This window comes from Panthera uncia, chromosome C2, assembly GCF_023721935.1.
Source record: "Panthera uncia isolate 11264 chromosome C2, Puncia_PCG_1.0, whole genome shotgun sequence".
NCBI classification, from domain to species: Eukaryota; Metazoa; Chordata; class Mammalia; order Carnivora; family Felidae; genus Panthera; species Panthera uncia.
The window spans coordinates 18,940,567-18,965,502 of NC_064810.1; the positions used below are offsets into that span (position 1 = coordinate 18,940,567).

General features: G+C 39.3%; 1 pseudogene; it reads right to left on the reverse strand.

Moving 5' to 3' along the window:
* Positions 1-895: 895 nt before the first annotated feature.
* On the reverse strand, positions 896-18,191 carry LOC125921516 (heterogeneous nuclear ribonucleoprotein F-like; annotated as a pseudogene).
* Positions 18,192-24,936: the final 6,745 nt, after the last annotated feature.

Below are 24,936 nucleotides of genomic sequence, written 5' to 3' on the forward strand. Positions count from 1 at the left end.
TTACTGACTACCTTATTATATATTTGTGTTCAAAGTAGCAAGACAGGGTAAAAGAAGCCTTGAGATTTGGGAATTGACGGGGGGGGGGGGGAGTTCCATATGAGGCTGAAGAGTTTGTCAGTGGCCAAATTATTCAGTTTTGAAGATCATACTTAAGAGTTTAGTTTAGGCTTTATTACTTAGTTTAGTCTTTTTGTGTGTGTGAAGAAAATATTTATTTTAAGAAAAAAAATTAATTAAAAAATTTAACAAGTTTCACTTAGCAAAATACACCCAAAAGGAAATCAAACTACAAAAAAAGTTTTAAGTCAAGGCCTCACTAAGTCCTACAGTATTAGCAATGTGTCTCCATTTTCAAAATTAACCTATTCTTGGGGGCACCTGGGTGGCTCAGTCGGTTAGGCTTCCAACTTTGGCTCAGGTCATGATTTCATGTTTCATGGGTTTGGGTCCCACATCAGGCTCTGCACTGTCAGATTCTCTCTCCCTCCCTCTTTCTGCCTCTCTCTCTCTCTCAAAATAAATAAATAATTTTAAAAAACACTAACTTATTTTAAAAAACTGAAATTTAAACTGAAAAGATTTTAAATAAAAATGAACTATAATGAACAAACATGAAAAAAACTCCTCTTTAAATTAGGGATCTGGCACCTTGAGTTTTCCAGAAAAGTGTTCCTCTCAGTGTATTCATGTCATGTGATATAAAAGATCCATGTAATGTACTTAAAACTACTTTAACTTAGATAACATCACTCTGAAGTGCACTACGAAAATGTTAATTGAGAAAAGCTGAAAGTAGTTTAGCTTTTACTCATTATCACATGATAATGTGATAAGAAAGTCTGCATGAGAAAACACTGAAGAGTTGATTTTTTAATGCAGATTACACGAAACTCATGGTGCAAAATGGGTCCCACAGCTTCCTCTAGAGTAATTATTGCTTTTCACTGCTTGTTGGCTGCCTGTGAAAATTTGATCGCAATAACTCAAATGCTCCTACGAAACTAGTCATATCCACCCATGCCGCTCTGGCCTCTACAGTCAGCCCTGTAACAGCCACTCACAGACTGACTCTCGAGGCCTCTGGGAGTGGACTGGGTGGACACTCCCATGCCTTGCATCATCTGGTTGCTGGCCCCAGTTGCAGAATTCTGGAAAGGTTCTACGGAACCACGTTGCGTGTTGGTCCCGTCTTTGGACATGGCTGCCACAACTTCTTCGTGAGTGGCAAACTCCATGTGGGCTCCGCCCCTTACTCTTCAATCAGAGCCACTGTCAATATGGACTCTCACAGGGTTAAGTGGAGAGAAGAAGTCATAAATGTCATTCTCTGTGGCATCGTATGGCCACCCTCTCATGCGGACTCAGTGTACAGTGGTACTCTGGGCAGTGAAATCGCCACCTCCGATCTGTGGTCACACCTGCCTGAGAGACAGTAATTGAGGTCTCTCCCCAACAGATCAGTGGTGAAGCTGTAGCCATCGCTGAGGACCCGGTAGTCCTCAGAGCCCCCATACCTTGCACTATGAGCACCAGACCTCATCCTCCATAGGTCCGCTTGCTTGATGATGCCAATATGCCTGTTGGCTATGTCAGGGTGGTCATAAAGCCCCCACCACTCTTGAGACATGAACTTCAGAGGGGGACCCGAGTACGACCTAGCTTCCTCCTGATTGCTCTTGAACACTTCAATATACCTGTGCCCTATTCTCTCCTTGTGCTTCTCTAGGCCCTTCTCAGCTAACTCCTGTGAGGGAAACTACACAAAGACCTCCCCTATAATCTTGCCCTTGGGGTCCACAATTCCAACCATAAGAACAGAACAATTTCTCCCTTCGTCATCCAAATGGGAGTCCTTGGGCCACACAAAGCCATCAGTGGCTTCAAGACCTAATCCACCTCAGTTCTGTGTGACTTAAACACCTCAATGTACCAGTGCCCATGCTTTTTCTGTCTTTTTTAAGGGCCACATTTACATCAGTTTCTGATTCAAGTCCAACAAAAGCCTCGCCACTCTGCCTGCCTTCTCTAGTGTAGATGAAATGAATGCCTGCAACCCCAGCATGAATTGTGCAGTCAGAAACCAAATTCTGCTTATCCTTAGCAGAGCAGGACTGGGACAGGCCTGACCTCAAAGCCTTCACTTCCTCAGGGCCTTACATCATGGACACTTGAGAGGAAAGACGCCAAATGAGGTTGGGTGCAGCCTTTTGTGACTTAAACAGCCAACCCCAGGGGGCAGGGGGAGATGCCCATAGTTGGAGACACTCCTGGTAGGTAATGAATTGTCCTAAAAAAGAGCTATACGACCATCTTGCCTCAGTGTCACAGCATTCACCAGAGCAACCAGGGTGGTGGTGCTGGGGATTGGGATGGGCTCGAGCCCCCTTCGTCCTGGGAAACCTTTTAGTTTAATCTTTATTCTCAAGGTACAAGGATGTCACCAGAGAGCTTTCAGTAGAAGGACAGTATGGACTTAGGGAGATTCATCAGCAAGGAGAAAGAGAGAAGACAACTCCAAGGTGGTACACAGAAAGGAGTGGAAATGAAAGGGGGTGGACATAGTTGAGAGCTATTTGGGAAATAAAATGAACTGGGCCGTTGGTGGATTGAAGGGAAAGCCCGAGGAAGAAATTCACAAGAGGACATGGCTCCCCTGCCCCTACATCACCCTGCAGGTCTGATGCCGGCTAAAGGGTCTGAAACTACTACCAGAGTTTCATCTTGGATGAGTGAATATAAAGTGAAACTGCCATGAAGTGTAGTCATCATCAGTACAAGAAGTACAGTGATCTCTCTCTCTTCAAATTGACAAAATAAAAAGAAACTCCTTACAAGCAGAAGGATTGGCAGAAGCTCTGGTTACTAAGAGAAGGCACAAGAAGAGACAAGGGACAATGGCTGGAAGTAAAACAAAATCAAAATCAAACACCTTTCCATCTCCTCCTCTTAGAATTTTATGGAAATCAAGACACCGAAGGCATCTGTTCTTAGAGACTGCAGCTCTGTTTTTTCTTGCAATTGCTTGAGATCTCATATGAAATTTGATTTAACAACTCAAAATATTTTCACAAAGGCTAACATTTTCACCCACCCTTCCTTGATGTAGCTATGAGCTCTCCCTATGTATATCTCTAATCATGCCCCTGAGCTTTACCTAAGTGCCACGATTGCTACAATCCTACTACCGCTAACCTCTTATGGTGACATTAATAGCCCAAATTGGGATAGTGCACTTATTGTTTTAAAGACTTTTCTTTTTTTAAAAAAAATGATTTTTTAAGTTTATTTATCTACTTTGAGAGAGAGAGAGAGAGGGAGAGAGAGAGAGAGGGAGAGAAAGAGAGAGAGAGAGAGAGAGAGAGAGAACGAGTTGGGGAGGGGCAGAGGGAGAGACAGATAGAGAATCCAAGCAGGATCTGCACTGTCAGCAAAGAGCCTGGTATGGGGCTCAAGTTCACAAACTGAGATCTTATCCTGAGCTGAAACCAAGAGTCAGACACTTAACTGACTTAGCCACCCATACGCCCCTGTTTTAAAGGTTTTTCAATGGCTTACTCCCTTAATAACAAATTGGGAATTATGACACTATCAGGAATCACCGATTTCCAAATTAATTGCTTGACCGAGATAAAAAAAATATCCTATACTGATATAGGACGGCAAACACCAAATAGTAATAAGTGTTATTTAAATATCAGAATGGTACCAGGATATATTAATCACATAAAAAAGTTTGTCATATAACTATCAACATAGCATTCCTTCACAAATTTAAAACAAGGACATTCCACATCTAGTATTATATTGTACAGGTAAACTATAACTTTCATACACATAAAGAGAGTTTTTAGAATAATGTGGTTTCACTATTGTTTTACATAGCAATGAATTAGAAATATCCTAAATGAATTCCCATAGTTAAAATTATGGTGATAAATTATGAAAAAATGAGATCCTTCTATATGTACTTACATGGAAGCATCTTCATGAAATATTAACAAGAAGAAGAAAGGTGCAGAACAGTTTGTATAATGTATTACTATGTGGGGGAAAAACATATATGTGATTATACAAAGGCTACCTTTGAAAGGATCCATAGGCAACTGGTCATAATAGTTAACCTAGGAAGGGGAAATGAAAGGCTGAGAAGTTTGGAAAGGGGAGGGGATTGTGTGCTTCTTTGGTATATGTTTTCTTGTATTTTTAAATGCTGAACTATGGGTATATAGTAATTAGTTTAACTAACTTAAAAAGTAGTATGCTTAAGCCTGAATTGCTTACCTGTATAGCAGGCTCTGTCTATCTATCTATCTATCTATCTATCTATCATCTATCATCCATCTATCTATACATACACATAAAAATATATGTATTCATACACTGTATTTGTCTATGTTCTCAAGAGAAACAGAGCCAACTATTTATCATCTATCTATCCATCCATCTATCCATCCATCCATATCCTGCCTGGCTAGAAAGTCAATTGTTTTACATAGTCAAATAACAGAATTACAAAGTCAATATTAATTACAAAGTCAAATAACAGAAAGGCAATTTAATTTGGAGGACAATTTTTTCTTCTCAAAATCTCAGTCTTTGCTCTTAAGGCCATCAACTGACTGGACGAGGCCCACTGCATTGCAGAGGGTAATATTCTTTACCCAAAGTTTACTGATTCAAATGTTAATCATATCTAAAAATTACCTTCACAACAATATGGAGACTGGTATTTTGCAACAACTGGGCTTCATAACCTGGCTAAGTTGACATATAAAATTAACTATCACACATACACTGAGAATCTTGCATTTAAAATTGAAGAACATTTCTAAAAATGGGGCAAAGGACAAACAAGTCAGTGAAAATGTGTCCATGACCTACAACTTTTCCCTAATAAGACCACCTATTCAGGGTAAAGAAATGAGGATAAGTTTAGCAAAGAAGGAGGCCTTCTGTTAAAGACATGCCTTTAGATAGAAATGCTCCAGTTAGGATGATGTAACTTTCCCTTCTAGATATCATGGTATCCAAAAATGAGCTATCTTAGTATGGATAGTAAGAGAAAAATGGAGAGCAATAAGAGAAGGACAACAAAATGAAATAAAAACTAAACGGTTTATATAAATGCATCAAATCAACACATTGTACATTTTAAACTTATACAAGGTTATATGTCAATTAAATCTCATTAAAGCTGCTAAGACAATAACAGAAACAGAAATTAGGCAAAACAAAAAAAAAAAACTAAAGTGTTTGAAGTATCCTGCAAGTGAGATTCCCCTATCTTTTGGCAGTTAGCAGAAGATTTACGTGTTACAGGCAGTTGTGTTTTGTCATGAGTTAAAAGGAACCAACAAACAAGAATATGATGTACGAGGCAAGGCAGGTGATTGTCTCACTTCTCAGAAATATATGACCTGAGAACAAGCAAGTCTGTGGTTGGGAATTTTGCAAGGAAAATGGAAGGTTTAAACCACTCCAAGAAAGCATGTTCCCCAGCTTGAGGTTTAGGAAAGAAACAAACTTTAGGGCAAGGGCTTGCAATTCTTGGTGTAAGATTTTCTAAAAGACTTTAACCTTTACAGACATCTGCTAATATTCCAGATACTTCAAATGCTCTTATGTTTGTGGGAAAGAACTATACAGTCTGTGTATCTGTGAAGACTAACTGGAGATCAAGATGTGGCTGATAGATGAAGATTCAGGTTCATTTCAGTCAGTGTTTTAGGACACTGGGTGCTTCCTTAGCAGTAACAGGAAGCCATATGAGGTGGTGGACATTTTAGTATTATGTGTGCAGGAATAAGGTGGCCAGGGAAGCAAATATAGGCATAATGGTTGAACTTAACGTGGTTAGGCTAGATGACTTTAAGATGTTTTGATTCTAAAATTTGTATTCCCTGATAATAAATATATTTTATCTTAATAATACCAGCACAGCTATGCTTACAAATATCTGAAGGCAGAAGTCAACATATACTTCAACAAAACTTCACTACCTGGAATTTTTTATATCACATTTGCAGTACGGTGCATGGAAGCTGCATAAAGTGTAAAGTTATAGACAGAGTTTTATTTGTAGGAGCTGGGCTTATTTTCATCATGTTCTAGTGCACGATGCCTATGCCAAATTCCAGACACCTAGGATTTTGCAAAGAAATTGAGTTTGAAACCTTTTGTTTCCATCCAGCTTCTTGGACACAATACGCAAGCATGAAAACTGAGCTGTGTGCTAAAAGTTTGTAAGCGAGGCCATAAACACATTACTTTTGTGAAGAAGGAGTGTTAGAGAGGTGAAATAAGTAGTTTCATATGGCTCCCAGGCTTTCAGACTTCATTGGTTTATAAAATTATTTTTATGCTACAGAGAAAGAGGACTAAGAAAGGGAAGTTGATGTTTTTCGACTAAGTCCATATTCAAGAAAAAAAAAACAAGAGAAAATGAACTCCAATATTGCCATTGTTTCATAAAAGAAAGAATGGATAAAATGGTTTAATGGATAAAAGCGTAATTCATTCTCTGGGTTACATTCAAAATACTAAGCTACTGGTATGGTGCTCGTACTACTTGACCAGTCAGAACAGACATCAGCTGCTAAACTATACTGGTGAGTGACACTTAAGATCAGCCCTTAATGAACATAATCTTAGAATAAAGCAGAACCCTTTAAATTTCAGACCTTAGAGTCACGAGAACTTATTACTCTTTCCTTATTTTTCTCCATTTTCCAGGCTGCATAAAATTGTGGTAGACACCTATGTGTCCATGACATCTGCAGCGTTGATTTATGATAATGTTTCTGTGGCAGGAACCCCGAGAGGTGCTCTATAACAAGGCTGTGAGGTGTTTAGGATGCTTCTTGAAAAGTGTAAAATGCCAATCTATGAACTCACTTTCTCAGGATTTTTAAGGGAAAAGTTGGCCCTTTAGGAATGACTCATAAAATGGGCATATAATACTCAGTGTAGAGGAAAAACAGGCCACAAAAGACATTCTTCCAGCTCTGGAGGAAGTTTGAAGCTAAGTAGAGAAACACAACATACGTGTGAGAAATATAGGAAAAATAACCTTAAGACAATTCATCAGTAAGTATATTATAGAGGTTTTGGCCCAAATTGATAAATGTTAAAATAATCTAAAGTAAAGGACTTATTATGTGGATGTGAATATAATCTGAGAAGACTTCAAATGGGCATCTGGGTGGCTCAGTTGTTTAAGCCTCCGACTCTTGGTTTCGGCTCAGGTCATGATCTCACAGTTCTTGGGTTCAAGGCATGCGTTGGGCTCTGTGCTGTCAGTGCGAGGCCTGCTTGGGATTCTCTCTCTCTTTCTCTCTCTCTCTCTCTCAAAACAAATAAACTTTTTTAAAAATTGGGAAAAAAAGAAAGATTTCACAAAGCTTTTCTGTGCAAAGTATCTTTTTGAATCTATAAGAATATTAATGTGCCTACGTGTTACAAGCAAGTCTTATAGATCTGTAATTAAACACTAGATGCCTTGTTCAACATTTCAAAGAGGGTTAGTCAGAGTGAAGAATCTCCATGGTAAATTTTTGTTTTATGCTCATCATGGTGTCCAGGGCTTCTTGACATATATTTATGTGATGCTTTGCAACTTTAGATATTGTAGCTGCTTTCAAAATATTCTACGGTAAATAGTGAGGTTGATGCATCAAATATTCAATAAAGTCACAATCATGAACTTGCTGGGCATATGAAGAAATGAAAATGATCTTTTCTTGGCTCTTACTCCGATTTTACATTTTGAAATTAGATTTCACTCAATGCCTTCCACATTGGTAGCTTGCACCATATTCTGCCTTCATCGAGTATACTCTGTTTTTACTTACCTTTTTTTAATGGCATGCATCCAAAAGGAAAATTACGTGAATCGAAAGGAAAGATATATTTAGTATTTTTTTTTTCTGAAGCACCACATCAGATGCCAGATAAGTATATATGATTTATCTCACCTCTGTTGGAATCGAAAAAGCACATGGACTTTCTTGTAAGGTAGCCAAAATCATTTTTTTTTTGGATAACACAAATTGTTCAGGAAAATCAAATAGTAAATTATAAAATTTCACATTATGGGGCTGTATATATATTTTTCCAGTATGTAAGTTTGAAAAATGCAACCTTTCCATATAAACTAGAAATGCATGCACACAGGCACACACGTCTGTGCATGTACACAAAGGTGTACTAGAAGCCTTTCCTCCTCTACGAATGACTGTTGTAGACTTTTAGTAATGGAAATATCATAAAGAAACAAAGTGTGAACCATTTAAAAAATCCTAAACCGTTGTTGATAAGAGATGTATGGATCACTGTTCTAGAGAACCGCACTTGCTTTTTCTTTGGTGTTTGCCAAAAGGAGGCATCTAGTACACCATGGAAAAGATAACTTGGGAAATTGAAAATCTCTGAAAATTGGATGAATTGTCCTAGATGAAAGGACAGCTGAGGCTTGAGAGAAGTAGTTTGGACTGAGGCTACTCAAACATCTAACTTGGATGAAGGTGGAGGGCTAAGACTGCCTGTCAATCTAGCAATGATTTGCTACATTGAGTTCTTATGTTGGAACACCAGGCTGAAAGCCAGTAAATAATGTCATTACTTGAGAAAATGTTTGCTAACCAAATTAGTCAAGCAAGCAGTTTGCTCATCTGGGAAAATAATGCTTTTTTTAGGGTAGTAGTTTGCTCATCAAAATTCACACAGGGCATTTAACTGACCATGTCCACCAAGTCTTGAACTATTATCTTGTGAACTTTCCCAAATCCAAATCCTGGTTCTCTACCTTAAAAAAGTTTACCTAAGTGACGCAAAAACATGTCCCCAAACCTTACAAATATCCTATCTTAAATTTCCCCTTTTGAAACACAATTGGCAATCTGAAGACAGAAATCTCTCTGTCACACAAGTGGTGAATTTAGCTTTGCTTGATCATCATATTTTTGTCACGGTCTTTTAAAGGAAATTTATAGTTGACCGGGTTAAATAGTAATTGAATATTAGAGTGGATAAATCAAAAGTTAAATAGTTTTTGGATATTCATGTGATCAAATATCATGAAAGCCACAAAGTCAAACTGTAATAAAATTACCACTTTATTAAAAACGAGGATCTCGGGGCGCCTGGGTGGCGCAGTCGGTTAAGCGTCCGACTTCAGCCAGGTCACGATCTCGCGGTCCGTGAGTTCGAGCCCCGCGTCAGGCTCTGGGCTGATGGCTCGGAGCCTGGAGCCTGTTTCCGATTCTGTCTCCCTCTCTCTCTGCCCCTCCCCTGTTCATGCTCTGTCTCTCTCTGTCCCAAAAATAAATAAAAAACGTTGAAAATTTAAAAAAAAAAAAAAAAAGAAAGAAAAAAAAACGAGGATCTCACACCAGTCAGAATGGCTAAAATGAACAAATCAGGAGACTATAGATGCTGGAGAGGATGTGGAGAAATGGGAACCCTCTTGCACTGTTGGTGGGAATACAAATTGGTGCAGCCATTCCGGAAAACAGTGTGGAGGTTCCTCAAAAAATTAAGAATAGATCTACCCTATGACCCAGCAATAGCACTGCTAGGAATTTACCCAAGGGATACAGGAGTGCTGATGCATAGGGGCACTTGTACACCAATGTTTATAGCAGCACTTTCAACAAGAGCCAAATTATGGAAAGAGCCTAAATGTCCATCAACTGATGAATGGATAAAGAAATTGTGGTTTATATACACAATGGAATACTACTTGGCAATGAGAAAGAATGAAATAGGGCCTTTTGTAGCAACGTGGATGGAACTGGAGAGTGTTATACTAAGTGAAAGAAGTCATACAGAGAAAGACAGATACCATATGTTTTCACTCTTATGTGGATCCTGAGAAACTTAACAGAAGACCATGGGGGAGGGGAAGGAAAAAAAAGTTAGAGAGGGAGGGAGCCAAACCATAAGAGACTCTTAAAAACTGATAATAAACTGAGGGTTGATGGGGGTGGGAGGGAAGGGAAAGTGGGTGATGGGCATTGAGGAGGGCACCTGTTGGGATGAACACTGGGTGTTGTATAGAAACCAATTTGACAATAAATTTTGTAATAAAAAAATTAAAAGAAAAAAATAAAGACAAGGATTTGATGAATTTAGATTACATTTTTCTGACTTCAGAAGTCTTATATCCAATAATTTTTATATTCCCACACTACTCATGTTATTCTTTGTCAAGTGTTCTGGGGACACTGCAGATCAAAATTGATCCTCTACCTTTTCTTTCCTTCCTCCCTTCCTCCCTCCCTTCCTTCCTTCCTTCCGTTCTCCTTTCCTTCTCATATGTTTTGATAGTGTTTTATTCCTTTTGAGTCCTTGTTATTTTTTATCACTTATGGCTGTCCCAGGGTAGTCTTTACCCCAGTGAAAGACTACTCATTGAACATCTGCTTTCCCTCTATATTTTATATCTATTGGCAAATACTTTAGGCATTTTCAAATTATAATGTCTCATTTCTCTTATTGGTGATGGAAAGTCCACATTTATGAATGACAAATGTAGACGATCTATTGTTTCCTAACCCTACTGGTGAATAAAAAAATTGGAAGGATTGACAAACACTAATGAGATTGTACCTATAAAGTGTGTGGTAAGAGCATTTTTGTGTTGTTACTGAATGAAAACCATAATGACTACTTGTCACTATTTCTGAAACGTCATGGTCATTGTAAGAAATTTAATGCACTATTGATTACTTTCATCGAAAGTGAAAACAAAATAATATGTTAAGTCTTTATTAAAACCTAATTAAAACAAAGTGGTATTTTTTGCTGTTGTTTGCCTGGTAATTTACAATATAACACTTCCATAGTTGATATTAAGCATCCAAGAGCAGAAACAACTATTTCTCAGATTTGGAGACATAAATCTAGAGTCAAGAAAAGGGGACTATTGAAAGCACATCATTATTTCAGGAACATATTATAAAGAATAAAAAAATACAATTGATTGTAGAGGTATACTTCTGAAGATGAATTGGTGGATTGGAGACTGTCTTCAAGACAACCTTGGGAGGATGTGCTAAAAATAGCAGGGCTTTGTGAAAGAAAGAGCCCAGAAGCAGAGTCGCTCCCTTCTAGGAACACTTGGATCAAACAGGGACATGCTGACTCCATAGAAAATTCATGAAATTTTAAGGCCCTGCCATTTCTAATTGACTTATCCTGAGTCCTTATGATTTAAATGCAGGATTCTGATCAATTGCTGTGGGTATACCCTTCATCTTCTGCCCCTGTCTGACCACCTTGACTAAACACAAAGGAGGAAGGAAACTTCAGAGGAGGGAGATACTTGGGAACTTTATAGGCAAAATCAAAGGAAACTTGAAATCAAGAGAATAGGCCTCACTCATGAGTGTGGCCCCACCGCTATGCCCTGACAGACTTGTGTGCAGAGGAGGGGTAATGGCATGGGATTGCTTTGGACTTCTAGGTTTGCTGTAAGGCCAGGTGGGGCCTAGAATGGCCGAGCTCTAGGCTGCATTCAGCCCTTTCCACTTCCTCTGGTTTATTGTATAGGTAATATAACTTTCAATTTATGCAGTGAGCTGAACAAAGTTAGGAAGCACTGCTCTCTAGAACCTGGTTGGCCTCCCCTTCCCCCAGCCCAACTACTTACTGGATTGCCCTGGTTGCTGGGCACTTCTATACATTAGAGACTGAATACTTCACAGGGTTCCATGCGGTCACTTGTGGCCTATAGGACACTGGACATTGGAAGGAGAACTGCAGAGCCCTTCAGAGCCATGAAGGATCCACTGCCTGCCACTGAGATGTTTTTTCAGCCAATCTTGGAGGAGCTTTGAAGTGCTCTGCCGATAACATGTGAATGCTTGAGACAAGTCCCAGGTCTCCTTTAGAAAAAAAAAGAGCCAGCCAAAGGGTGTTCTCCTTAAGTTGAAGTGTGTGGAAAAGGCAGTGAAAAGAATAAACTAATGACAGAAGTCACCAAAGCCCTCCAGTCACCTGGGCTGGAAGCAAGCCCTTCAATATTGCAAGTTTTGTGTTTGCAAGTTCAAATTCTGAACAAGGTTTCACCTGATGACATAATAGACTTTCTTGACAAAGGACAGAAAAGCAAGCCCTGTAAACTTTCCCAAATAACTATGGTTAATGACATTGTAAAAGCGTTACAGAATAATGGAGAAAAGCTTCAGAAGAAAATGAAGAAATATTTGAATAAAAATGCTCATCTTTATCACAGTCCAGAGGTGCCCAAGAGGGAAGAGGAAGAGGGAGGGAAGAAAAAGTGTGGGAAAAGAAGGAACATGGAGAAATGCCAGAACACTCAAATGCACGAGTGACCCGGGTCATGAATGATAAAGCGAGACAATGAAAATCTCTGGCTGAAACCATACTGAAGGCCAGATGTTTCCTGATATTGGGAGAAATCACACGGATGGCAGAAACGTGGAAGCAGAGAAAGAGAGGGAAGCACAAAATGGCCGCCATCTAGTCTGTTAGTTAGAAGTGGATCTAAAGAGTCTCATTGATGATGTTAGCTTAAATATGTCCTTTAAGAGTCCTGAAAGAGAAAGAAAAAAACAACAACAACAAGAAATATCCAGGCAATTGTGTGAAGAAAACCAAATGAATGAAGAGCTTACAGGAAAAATAAAAAACTCAAACCAAGCAAGTATATGCAGTCTGAAAATTTCCCAGTTGGAAAGTGAGATCCAGAAGCTTAAGCCGAAGCTTCAAATACTGCCTGCATCAAGAACATGTAATGTGACTTGACAGAAAATTGGTTGAGGAGGAAATACACTGCTTAGAAATAGAGAAGAAATTTCTCAATGTGTGTAGAAACATCAAATATGCAACTTTTATAAGAAATTGGCAGAAGACATGAACAAAGAATTGGAAAGAATCACTCCCTCCTATCAAAAGGAGATTCTCTTCTATCAGAAAAGAGGTTAAGAAAGTTGGAGGCAGCTCTGTTGATTGAAAGATCAAAATGATTTATAACATGTAAGTTTGGACTAAGTTCGAGTCCAGCTTCCGGCTTTTCTCAAGTGGCCCTTTTGCTTCTGCTGCTCCACCAATAGCCCACAGAAGTCCCGAAGGGTCCAGGGATCCCATGGGTTATTAGGGTTCCCGGGAAGGGGGCAGGTCCCTGGCTCACATGCCCCTTTGACAGAACAGGGCAAAAAGTCGTGGGTACAGAATAAATTTGATGAATTTGGACAATGACTAGCACATTTGGCTCTATTTGATTGAAACTGTGTGTGTGTGTGTTATTGCATACATTAACATCTATTTGTTTAATAAATTCCTAACAAGCTTCCACAGTGTTTTCAGCACTATTCTAGATGCTTGGAATTCAGTGATAGAAAAACAACCCAGTGAGACCCGTGGACCCACAGAGCGTATAATCTAGTAAGGAGTAAGTGAGATAATAATGAACAAATAAACAAATAGATAGTGCTAAGTACTATGCAGACAATTACAATAAGGTGAAGAGATAATGGGGGTTATAGAATAACATCAGAGGTCACATTTAAGGTGTGATCTAACAGATGAGAGGAAGACAGCCCAAGAATGTCAGCGAGCACAATATTCCAGGGAGAAAGAAAGGGTGGTAGCAGAAAGGCCCTGAGACCTTGGTTTCTGGAGCCAGGGACATGGAGCAAAGGTCACAGCATAGAGGAGAACGGTGGAGGTTGCATAGGGCCAATTGCACAGCTACTGTGTTTGGTTCAGTGTATAACACCAGGGAGAGATTTAGTCCTTGTTGTGGGGAAAATGGGGAATCAGGGGGAGGGGGGACATGATGTGATGTATATTCTGCATATATCTCTTTGGTTGAGCAAAAAATGGAATTTGGAGAGGGGTATTTTGCTGAGGGGACAGAAAGCTGTCTGCAAGAGAGCACTGGGGGCTGACACTGGGGTCGTCATCATGAATCTGGAATAGTGAGGACAGATTTTGCAGGGGGCAATACAACTCTTAGACGTTTTCTAACTACCCTGGATACTGTTTGACACTACTTTAAAAGTCATAGTTAAATCTCTGCATGAAAGCCCTGAAAAAAAGTCAGCAAGGTGTAGGTGTATAGCCAGTAAAATCTTGTTTGTTTGTTTGTTTGTTTTTTTTACAGGACAAAATATGGTATAAAGCACATCTGCCTTGGACTTCAGTTTGGCTTCTACAATACCTGAAGGCCCTCAGGACCAGGTGGTCTCACCTGTCAGGTGGTCCAACAATAGTGCAAGATGAGGATTCCCAGGGATGATGCATTTACAGCATCATCCCTACTAGTTGGGGATACTATGATGAATAAGTTTAGACCCTCAGGGTGCACAACTAATGGAAAAGACTCATGAACTAGATACGGTCCTGAATATGGTGCACACAGCCATAGCTGGCACCATGTATGGCTTTCTAACAGTTCTTGCAGCAGACTGAAGGTGGGGAAGGGAGTGTCAGAAAAGCCTGTCTGGAAGAGGTAGCCCCTGAACTGAATACTTAAGGATGAACAGGATTTATCTATAAAACTTTCCAAATTTTAAGGGATATATGAATCACTTGCATATATTATCACAATGTAGATTTTGATTTATCAGCTCTTGAGTGGCCCTGAGACTCTGCATCGCTCCCAGATGATGCCTATGCTGGGGTACTAGACATGGAATAGTGAGGATTTTTAAGTGATTGTGGGGTAGGAGTGAGGGAAAGATGAAGGAGGAGGGGTATTTCTGCAGAAGGCATAGCACAAACAAACACACAGGGCATAAGCAGCCTGGTCTGGAGGGTGGGGTGAGGCCAGGTTTGTGTAGTTAATGTCCTGGAGTTCAGGACTCAGGCAGAAAAGCAGGGCCAGATACGTTATCTTCACAAATATTCATATCTACCATGAATGAGTTTTGTCCCCAGAAAATCATCTGTTCACAGGAGCACAATGGACCACAGACTTGCTGTCACCCTTGGGGAAGCCAGCTGTGGATAACCTGCTATACCTCCAAAATGTCCTGTGTAATAGCCCTACTCCCACTCAGTTGCTACCCTTCTTGACATGTCCTTATGCCTACATACAATCGATTCAGATTCCTATAGATTCTACTTTCAAAGTCCTTCTAGTCTCTTCTCTCTATCTGCATGACCATCATCCTAATGCAAACCACTATTATCTCTTCCCCAGGTCACTGTCACTAGGCTCCCCATCTAATTTCATGCAGCAGCCAGAGAGGATGCTGTAACCAAAGACCTAACCATGTTAAATATGAAACCGGACCTCAACATGTGCGTGATGAATGCACACCAGACCCCTTGCCCTTGACCTCCTGCATCCTTAGCTCTGGGTGATGACCACCAAGAGTGAACGCACATCCCAGTGTGCCCTTGGGCAGGCCTGATTAATGCTTGGTTTGTGCCTGAATATTATTACTACTTCCTTTCTCACTCTTAAAATTCCTCCAGTTAGGACAAAAATTATATAGTTACAGAATAAATGGCTCATTTTATGCAACATTAAAAAAATGTATAAGCTCATGAGCATACAAGAAAACATGAGTTAAATCTAAATCTAGTTGAAGCCATAGACAAAGAAACACCACTGTTTTGACAATTTAACTAACGTGGAGGCATCACATTTTTAGTTAAGATGATTCTGCATTCTTGAGGGACAAATATGAGCCATCTTACTTTTGAGAAAGCCCTAAGAGAAACTGAATGATACGCAGGATAAACATAATGCCAAGCACGCTTGGGTTAAGGTCAAGGCCCATTCAATTTATTGTGAAACCAGAAGAGATTTCACTTGAAAATCTTTGCACAACAGTCCATTTTAATGCATAGTTCAGGTGATGAAATGTTCATGTGAATTAAGACAAATGATTTGTCTATTTGATTCAGGATGAAGAACATTTTGGTGGTGAAGTAAGATATTGAGTCTAAAGACATAAGGTGAAAAGATGAAGTTGCTTTGCCGGAAAAATGACCACTGGGAAGACAATATAATAGTAAGCATACAGCTTCTGGAGCTGCTCCCTGGGAAACATTGAGTTGTTTGTGAGTGGGGCCTGGACATCCGGAGATTTTTTTTTTTAAGTTCCTCTCATTATTCTGATGCACAGCAAAGTTGAGAATCCACTGCAACAGGGCATAAACGCCAGACTCACAATGAAGAGATGTGCATCTTCTTCTGATTCAGCACATGTGGCACCTTACTTCTCATGTCTCATGTCTCCATGGTTCATGATATTGTCAGATTATCTTTCTGTTTCCATACTCTGTCCATCTAAACACTGCTGTTTGTTCCTGACCTATGGTACATTGTCCAAAACCACTGTCCCTATAGCTCCCTTTGGATCCAGCAATTGGGAAAGCTCAGAAGGAGATTGGAGGGAAGTGGGGGAAGGGTGGGGGCAATGGCCAGGCATTTAGTCTCTTGGCTCCATTTTGACAAGGTTGACTTGAGTTTGCTCGATCTATAGACCTAAGTCCACGTTTTTCTACATGGCTTCCTTCCTTGAGGTTCCACTAACTACTTTTTCCCCTTATCCCTTAGGCTTAGACAGGGTAACAGTTGGGACTCTAACTATCCCAGGGTTATTGCTTGTATTAGTTTCCTATTGTTTTTGTGCGGAATTATCACAAATTTAGTGGCTTAAAAAAAACAGAACATAATAGCAACAGTCTCAGATACAGAGAACAAACTAATGGTTGCCACAGGGATGGCTGAAATAGGTGAAAGGGATTAAGAGGACAATTATCCTCTAAATGTTTCCTTTACCCTCGGAAACCCTCAGTCATTCCCCTCAGGCAAGTGTGTCTGGGCCAATGTCGTGGATCAAAGGCAATGAAAGGACACTGGGCTACCCTAGGAATGGGGGTGGAGGGTGGTGGATTTTCCCCTGTGAATGAAGATCCAATTTAGGGTCAGGAAATAAATGATAGGGATTAAAGAACACACCATCGGTCAACAAATATTTATTCAGCGCCTACTATGTGTTAGTCACTGAACAGAAAAGAGATCAGTGGGCTGGGTCCTGAAAAGAGAACAAATGGTTTGACTACATTCTAGCAATGCTTTTGTTTGCAAACAGGTATTGTTAATTTTTTTTAAGGGCAGGCAAGCAACCTCTGGCAACACTAACAATTTGCTTTTGTATTTTATTAAAAGATATTAAAGCTTTTTCTATGATAAACAATATTGTAAAATTATAAAATACGAAAATTACTTTTCTTTGTTACTACCTGTATTTTGCTCAGATTGATCAATTTGGATGTGGGTTTAAAAAAAAAAAAGACATCCTCACAGAAACATCCAGAATATATTTGACTAAGTATCTGGGTGCTGTGGCCCAGCCAAGTTGACATATAAAAATGAACCATCGCAAATTCATCCTTTGCCAACCTGGCTCCCATATGCATTTCCTTAAGCCATACTTACTCTATAAATAAAGACAATAATAAGGTCATACTTCAACTTAACATTATACAGCTCTCCTATGTACAATTGAAAATGAACTAACCCTTTCCCCAGAAGACAAAAAGTCTTCGGGTGATGTTTACTCTTCTCTTTGGTATTCTGTAAATTAAACACTATGATAGAAAGTTAACAATACTTAAATACCATGATGGAGTCAATACATTTTAAGTTACATTACAAGGGGTTAAGAGAAAAAAACAACAACAAAGAGATAGATAGATAGATCTATTCATTACTAAATACATATTCACACACAAACATAACAAAATGTGGAAGAATATTCATGATAATTACAGTCCTCATTTATGTAAGTAGGTAAGTGGTCACATCTGGTATTAATAAATACCTCCTTCCAATATTCATTCTGTATGCCTTTTGTCCTCAGCAAGCTTCTCAACTGGTCATGGTTCTTTACCTGGTGAGGTGATCCAAATCTTTGTTCCTGAAGGGTCTATTTCATTAGTAGTCCTGCCCGGATTAGGCTATTGTAGTTTTCCACTGACTTTAAACACAGGGAATGATAATAACAAGAAACACCCTAAGGAATTTCTTGTATTCCAGACATATTCTTATGAAAAGTGATGGGGAAAAAAACACTTACCAGATTAACAGCTACATAGCAGGTACCAGGGGATGTGTTAATTTTTTCAAGCAATGAAACCACATCTGTTAAAGCAATTGCAATTTGAGGTGCCACTTGGTTACATTTATGATAATCCACTGTCATTCTCTAGTTCCTTCTGTCTTCTTCACAGGCCAGATAGACTGGTTGAATGGAGAAGTGATGGGAATCACCACCCCTGCATCTTTCAAGTCCTTGATGATGGCACTAATCGCTGCAATCCCTCCAGGAATACAGTACTGTTTTGGTTTACTACTTTTCTGGGTAGAAGCAGTTCTAGTGGTTTCCTCTTGGCCTTTTCCACCACAATAGCCCTGACTCCACAGTTCAGGGAACCAGTTTGGGAATCTGCAGTGGACAGTCTTTGGATTTGAACTGCAACTTTGGCTCTTGTTTAGGTTGAGTTTCTGACCCACTATGCAGAATTGGGATTTACTAGCCTCCATAACTGTGTGAGCCAATTTTTTAAAATATTTCTCTCTCTCTCTCTCTCTCTCCACACACACACACACACACACACACACACACACACACACACACACTTGTGCTTCTTTCTCTGGAGAATACTAATACAAAATCTGTTCTCTAGTATCTGAATGGTAAATGTTTTAGGCTGAACTGTGTCCCCTAAAAATTCTTATGGATATTCCAATCCATAATATCTCAGAATGTAACCATATTTACAGGTAGTGTCTTAAAAAAAGCGATTACGTTGAGGCTGTTAAAATAGGCTCTAGCCAATATGACTGGTGTCCTTATAAGAAGGGGAAATTTGTACGTACAAAGAGACACTGGGATGTGTATGTGCTGAGGGAAAGCCACATAAAGACATAGAGAGAAGGCAGCCATCTTCAAGCCAAGGAGAGAAGAGACCTGAAGAGAAACCATACCTGCTGACACCTTGATCTTAGACTTCTAACCTCCTTAACTATGAGAAAACAAAGTTAAGTTACCTAGTCTACAGTGTTTTGTTATGGCAGCCCTAGAAAACTAATGCACAAAGCATTGTTGGATTTTTTTCCTATCATCATCAATGCTATTCTTATATTTCACTTCCAGTAACTGACAAAAAATATTTCTCAATTTAGTTAGCAACTCCATTATTAGTTTTTCCCCAGGATTAGAAGTTCCAGTTATAATTCAGAAACATTTTGCATTTCTCCCCCCATTTCAGTAGGGTATGGTTTTCTCTAACTTTTCACAACAACAGTAAGGTGGAAATTGTAGCCTGATTTCCTAAATAGTTGTCCCCACCAACGAGGAAAATCTGCAGCCCTTATCCTTATGTCAGGGAACAGAATATTCCTCCCCCTTAGTGAAACAGTGAGCTACGTCCATTTTGACAAGTTCTTTTTTTTTTAAGTGATTGTATTTTATTTTGAAACCACATCATGCAAAGGTGGAGTGCCATAGTAAACCATGTTTACTATGCTGTTGGAATCAATATGTTGATTGTTATGGAAGTTTTAATACTGACGATTGTGTTATATTCTTATAAATAAAATGTTGCTAAAGATAATAAAATAATAATAATAATAGCAACAGCTTTGGTATGTTAACTGATAGGCAGTATTCCATGTAGTTAACATTTGGTAGCTTATACCATTTTTCACAACTTATGAAATAGGAACTATTACTTTATCTACCTTACAGGTGAGGAAATGGAAACACAGCAATTATACAACATAGACCCAAGGTAAGAGTCAAGAAACGAGGATGTGTTAAACTTGGGTCAAAACAGGGCAGTGTGTTTACTGATAATGTAACACATTGCCTTACCATGGAAACTTTAAGTATTTCCAAAAATCATGAAACATCTCCATATTTCATTGCCACTGCTCTAAGTAGATTTATCTCTTTCTAGATGTGTTAAGTAGACATCTCTGTGTACATTCATATCACTTGCATTACAACTCAAAAAAGTAAACTCAGTCCATGTAGGTTTTTATATGTTTCTAAGTAGTAATATTTAATTTTAATTAAAACAATTACATTGTTTTTCCTCTGCATTTCACTAATAATACATGCCATATTCATCTCAAATTCAAGGAAGATTTGCTAAAAGACGTAGTAGTAGTGACAGTGAATGCTTAAATACTGCTTATAGTCTTATTAATGATTTATGTATTGCCAATTTAGTTATTAATATTTACATTTAGTTAATCCTGAAATAAGCTTATGATGTAGGTACTATTATTAGCATCATTTTATTAGTAGGAAACTGAGACACAGATAGGTTATATAATTTAAGGTCAAATCTGGATTTCAAATCTTGGATGACGTGCCCAGGGTCCATACTTTTACCCTTTCACCATCTGCCTCTCACTATAGCAAAAATCAGAAGGAAAGTAAAAAATTTCATACAGAGGCACCTGGGTGCCTCAGTAGGTTACACGTCTGAAGATTCTTGACTTTGTCTCAGGTCATGATCTCACAGTTCATGAGTTCAAGCCCCGCATTAAGCTCCATGCTGACAGGGCAAAACCCGCTTGGGATTATGTCTCCCTCTCTCTGCTCCTCCCCTGCTTACTCTCTACCTCTCAAAATAAATAAAAATAAACTTAAAAAAAACTGCATGCAAATGTAAGGCCAGCGTACGCCCACATTTTTCTAGCAATTATTAATTACCATATACCTATGATGCATATGTTTAAAATTTACCTGTTAAAATGGACTACATACTATAATTGCAAAACAAACCTAAGCAATTGTTGGCGGGTTGTCTCTAAAATCTATTTGTGGCTAAAATATATTTCTTCATCCTCTTGAGTCTTAGTTGATCTGTGACTTCTTTAATCTAGAATAAATATAGCAGAATCGACATGGTGCCAGTGGAGGGTTTAAACTTTTCAGAAGACTGGCACTTAAGAATCTCCCTTTTGCAAACCACAAGAGTGTCTTAAATACAGAGAACAAACTGAGGGTTGCTGGGGGGTGTGGGGTGGGGGGAATGGGCTAAATGGGTGATGGGCTTTAAGGAGGGCAATTGTTGGGATGAGCACTGGGTGTTATATGTAAGTGATGAATCACTAAATCCTACATCTGAAATCATCATTACATTATATGTTAACTAACTTAGATTTAAATACATTAAAAAAGAAAAGATTTCCCCTTTTGGAACCCATCAGCCATGCTGTGAGGAAGCCCAAATAGTGACAGAATTGAGGCCTGGATAATACTGCCCACTCAGCTGAGTTCCACCTGAGAGCCAATGCTGTGTTGAGAGCTCAACACTGAGAGGCAAACCATCTTGGAAGTAAATTCTCTGTCCCCAGTAGAGCTTCCCAGCTTGATTCTCCCCACTTGGAACATTTCCACCAAGCACTGCTCAAATTGCAGAATTGTAAGCAAATAAATCATTGCTGTTGTTTTAAGTCACTGAGTTTTGGACCAGTTCATTGTGCAGAAGACAACACAAATAAACATTGTAAAATATTTTATTAAATGTCTATTATAGCAATGTTAAACAATGAGGATCATTATGTTAGGTTTTCCTTAAAGTTTTCCTGAGTTTATAAGTTTGTCTCATTTAGAATTATCAAGCTACTCTGTGTGTGTGTGTGTGTGGGTGTGGGTGTGGGTGTGGGTGTGGGTGTGGGTGTACCTTGAAATTTACCTATAATAAAAAAAAGGAACTGGCTGCATTGTTATATTTTTAACTTGGAACTATGTTTCCCAGAATATCCTTTTTGAAGTGGTTGTGGCAGCATTGACCGAAAGAGATTCTTGTTTGAGATTTGGAAAGCAGGAGTGAGGCATTGCCCATTGATCTCTGAAGGTTGTGGTGGTCAGTGGTTGTGACAGACTCACACAGGCAAGAGGATTCTAGCATATCCTAATATTCCAGGGCTCTGTATCCAGCTCACCTCTCCTGCTGCTGACCAACGAGACCTATCCCATGTTCCTGGCTGCAGACTCAAAGAATTCTTATGGATTTTTGCATTACCCTTCATGCTGCCTGTCACTGGCTGAATGTATACGATTTCTCAGATTGATTGGTTGGTGATATCTCTCATTCCCCATTTCCCCCTTTTCAGAATGTCACTGCCCAAACTTCGGCATTCTCTGTTTGAATCCCAACTGATGTGGGAGTTAGGGAGTTTCTGGTTCCCTGACAGCCACATTTCATATTTTAAAACATTAGTAATTTTTATAGAATTTCATAGTGTACTGGTAGTGGAGAGATACGTGATGGTACACTCATCAAACAATATCTCAGCCAGCATGTGTGAAGAACCACCATAAAATATAAATGAGAGCCATGATAACAAATACCACAGTGGTAAAAGTATACCTTAGGTATTTTTGTTTACATCCTAGCTTAATTCTGCAGTATGGTGCATAAATAAAATCTTGCCACCTTCAATTCATTTAGCAAGTGTACATTGAGGTGCAAACTATATAACCGCACAAATTAAGTATCAGAGTGCAGGAAAGAAAAATAAAGATGGTCCTATCTCTTCTGGAGTTTATAACACAAAAATACAGGCAATTAAGTTATGAGTTTTAAGGCACGGGAGCCCACGTAAGTCTCAGGGTTCCTGACACACATTCCAAGGCAAGTGAAGATTCAACTAATGCCTAGAGAAGAATGAGATAAAGTTACCCCAGCGGGGCAGGGACAGTGTCCTTCACAGAGGATCGGAAAGCAGAAAGAGCCAGCAGATGGGAGAAAGTGGGAGGATTGGCAGGAGAGCATGAAAGCTTGGAGTAGTAAGGATAGGTAGTGAGAAATGAGGCTTGGGAATTAAGCAGAGGCTAGATTTAAGGGGCATGAGTCCCAAATATGTGTGGCATTTAAATAGTTCAGGCAGGAGGAACCTGGGAAATTATATTTAGCTAATAGGAACTGAACTGACAAGAAGAAGCAGTACGATAGCAAGATGGCTTGTGGAGGGTGGGATCAGGACAGGAATCTTTCCCGCCCTAGAGTTTCATCACTTTCCATGACCTGGCCAGGCTGCAGGGACAACCAGCAACCCACATGAGGACACAGTGTTTATGGCTTTCGGTGGCAGTTTTGCATGTAAGAGGAGCTACAGCCCATCCAAGGATTATCTGACATCCTGTGGGTTCAGTCTCCAGAGAGCTCTAAGAGCTGGACACTGGTGGTGTCTGGGTGGTTTCTAGAAGGACCGAATTCCTGAGCTTATGGTAGTTCTTGTGCCATCCAAGTGGGCAGGGGAGCCTGTGAGCTGGTAGCTACAGAAGATGGGGTGTGGAGTAGTCATGAAATTTCTCTCAAAAAACACGTCATAACCAATAGGGTGCATGGAAGAATACTGTCACTTTAATGAGGTGAGAAGGATATTGAGGTGGCCTTGACTTAGACATAGAGAGGCTTTGACTACAGATTACAGATAAATTGGGGGTGAGGGTTTCAAAAAAAGTGGACTTACAATACTTTAATAAGTTAAAAATATTTTGTTTCATAGTCACCCTAAATACATCTTTATTTTAGAAATATGGTTTCTCTTTAAGTGCTGCACTGATTAATAACATGAAGAGATTGCCAATCCAATTCTTTTTTTTTAATGTTTATTTATTTTTGAGAGAGAGAGAAAGAGCACAAGTCAGGAAGGGGAAGAGTTAGAGGGAGACACAGAATCCGAAGCAGGCTCCAGCTTCGGCAACAGCTTCTGAGCTGTCAGCACAGAGCCCGACATGGGGCTTGAACTCAGGAACCGTGAGATCATGACCTGAGCCCAAGTCAGACGCTTAACTGACTGAGCCACCCAGGCACCACCCAATTCTTTTTTTAACTGCTTTATTGAGATATGATTGATATACAAAAAGCTGCAAATATTTATTCTATACTCCTCGATAAGATTGGAGAGGGTACACATGAGTGACATCATCATGATCTATGCCAGCCCAATTTTTATTCTAAGAGTATAGAAAGTGAATATATTCCTTGTTTCTAAATTTCATTTTGGAATGCAGTGGCCATGATTGTGCTTTCCCCTTTATGCAAAAAAAAAAAAAAAAAATTGTTTATTTGTAACCACAGCCCCAATTAAAGCAATTCTTTAAAACCTTATCTGGGGTAACCTAGAATAATTCACAAATGTGTAAGTAACACTTAGGTTTTTAGGCTTTGGAAAAAGAGAAATTCCCTCTTCATTGCCCAGAAAATTGCAAATCAGGTTTCTCTCCCCAGACACAATGGAGGGTGAGCACCAGGAGGAGAGAAGATGAGAAGAACAATGTCCACACAGGAAAAAAAGTCTGGAGGCAGTTCATGGGCTCTTAATGAAATTCCTAAAGAATTATACTTTTCATGGGCTCAACTGCAGGAAAAATATCACAGTGGGGTTTAACAGAATCAGAGGTTAGTAATAGAAGGAGCATTCTGGGAAAATAAAAAATACAATTTTCTACTTCATAAAGTATACCCTTTCCACTGAAATTTCCAGCATATTATAAATGAAATTGTACTGAGGTTGAGAAAAGCACATCAAGATTATGATTGTTTTTTAGCCTTTAAAACAGATTGCTTTTTCTATTTACCTGCTAAAAGCTGAGTTCAGGGATTAGTTCTTTTCCAAGTGATTATGGAGTCTTGAAATGGTCAGAGGGCTGCCTTCTCCACTTGCCTTTGGTATTAGCCAAGAGCTGGAGTCAGGGGAGAAGCCAGGGGGACTGAAAGACTGATTTTTCAACTATGCATTACCAGAATATTATTGAGATGAATGATCATGATTTCTGCTGTGTGCCATTTTGGAATTCAGTTTGAAAAAGAACATCTCTCTAGACTGCCCCTTCTTCTATCAACATCTGAGCTCTTCAGAATGTTTTAATAAATTTCATAAAGTGCTCATTCATATCTCTATTGGAATCTTATATGCCT